Below are 2,188 nucleotides of genomic sequence, written 5' to 3' on the forward strand. Positions count from 1 at the left end.
AAGAGCAAACTCATTGGAAAAGACTGATGCTGGGAAAGATTGAAGGCTGGAGGAGAAGGGGACGACAGAGGGTGAGATGGTTGGATGGCATCACCAACTCAATGGACATGAGTTTGAGCAAACTCCAGGAGGTAGTGAAGGACAGGGGAGACTGGTATGGTGCAGTCCACGGAGTAGTAAAGAGTTGGACATGACTTAGTGACTGAACAACAAAGTGTCTGTATGGTATGATGTATGTTCACTAATCTTATTATGATCATCATTTCATGATGTATGGAAGTCAAATCATTATCTGTACCCCTTAAACTTGTACAATGTTGTATGCCAATTGTATAGCAATAAAGCTGGAAGGAAAATGCAAAAGAGACAAAATCAAAATGACAAAGATATTTAGAGCTCTTAACAAATGCTATTTTTTTTCTTGCTAATTTTTTTACGTGTTCTAAATATTTAAGGCAAAAATGATCACAAGGTCTTGTGGGGCTAGATGTAACATATGTCAACATAGATGTAATATATTTGACAGCTATAGGAAAAGCAGGGAGGTGGTAAATGGACTTAATATGGTTGCAAGGTTTCTGCATTTTATATGAACTAGTACAACATTAACTCTAGATTGCGAAAAGTTTAACATATATGCTATAATCGTTAAGTAACCAGTAAGAAAATACAAAGAGATATAACTGAAAAGTCAATTTAGAAGCTTCCCTGATGGTCTAGTGGTTGAGAATCTGCCTGCTGATGCAGGGGTCGTGAGTCTGACCTCTGGTCTGGGAAATTCCCACATGTTGCAGAGGAACTAAGCCTCACATGCCACAATGACTGAGCCAGTGCACTAGAGCCCATGAGCCACAATTACTGAGCATCCGAGCTGCAACTACTGAAGCCCATGAGCCTACAGCCTGTGTTCTGCAACAAGAGAACCCACTGCAATAAGGAGCCCACGTACTGCAAGGAAGAGTAACCCTCCCCACCACCCCACCAACTAGCCACAAAGTCTGTGTGCAGCAATGAGGACCTAGGAGAACAACAACATAAAAAGCCAGGACTTCCCTGGTGGTCCAGTGGTTAAGACTCTGCACTCCCAATGCAGTGGGCCCAAGTTCAATCCCTGGTCAGGGAACTAGATCCTGCATGCCTCAACTAAGAGTTTGCCTGCCACAACTAAGACCTGGTTCAGCCGGTTAAAGAGATACATAAATAAATATTCTTTAAAAAAGCCAATTTTTTGTTCAGTTGCTAAGTCATGTCCAACTCTGCTACCCCATGGATTGCAGCATACCAGGCTCCCTTGTCCTTCACTATCTCCTGAAGTTTGCTCAAACTCATGTCCATTGAGTTAGTGGTGCTATCTAACTATCTCATTTTCTGCTACCCCCTACTCCTCCTGCCTTCAATCTTTCCCAGCATCAGAGTCTTTTCCAATGAGTCGGCTCTTCACATCAGGTGGCCAATGTATTGGAGCTCCAGCTTCAGCACCAGTCCTTACAAAGAATATTCAGGATCGATTTCCTTTAAGATTGACTGGTTTGATCTCCTTGCAGTCCAGGGGATTCTCAAGAGTTCTTGGCCATCACAATTCAAAAGCATCAATTCTTCAGTGCTCAGCCTTTTTTATGGTCCAACTTTCACATCTGTATACGACTGCTGGAGAAACCATAGCTTTGATTATAGAGATCTTTGTTGGCAAAGTGATGTCTCTGCTTTTGAATGTGTTGTCTAGGTTTGTCATAGCTTTCCTTCCAAGGAGCAAGTGTCTTTTATTTTCAAGGCTGTAGTCACTATCTGCAGTGATTTCAAAGCCAAGGGGAGGAAAAAAGCCAAGAGATAAATTAAAAATTAAGTGCTAAAAAAAATTTTTTTTTTTTTTTTTTTTTGCAAATAACTAAAAAGAAGGCAGGAAAGTAGAAACAAGACAAAAAACAGAACAAAACAAAACAAATCCAGCAAGAAACCCAGCGGGGACAAACAAAAAACAAAGAGTAAAATGGTGGACCTAAATCCTACTGTTCAACTATATCAAATATTAGTGAACTAACATGCTATAAACATACCTTCCCCCTGTCCCCCCCCCTTTATGGGTTAAAGGTATAAGTTCATTTTTGGAGTTGTTTGATTCATATTTTTGGAAAAAACTTCTTAGGATGGCTCCTTTTGTACATAGATATAGAGTAAGGAAGGATATACC

At 40.5% G+C, this 2,188-nt stretch overlaps 1 non-coding gene across 1 annotated transcript; it reads left to right on the top strand.

The window, feature by feature from the left end:
- Positions 1 to 1,050: 1,050 nt before the first annotated feature.
- On the top strand, positions 1,051 to 1,123 carry TRNAG-CCC (transfer RNA glycine (anticodon CCC)). The gene has a single exon. It is a non-coding gene; the product is annotated as a tRNA-Gly (tRNA).
- Positions 1,124 to 2,188: the final 1,065 nt, after the last annotated feature.

This window comes from Muntiacus reevesi, chromosome 11, assembly GCF_963930625.1.
Source record: "Muntiacus reevesi chromosome 11, mMunRee1.1, whole genome shotgun sequence".
NCBI classification, from domain to species: domain Eukaryota; kingdom Metazoa; phylum Chordata; class Mammalia; order Artiodactyla; family Cervidae; genus Muntiacus; species Muntiacus reevesi.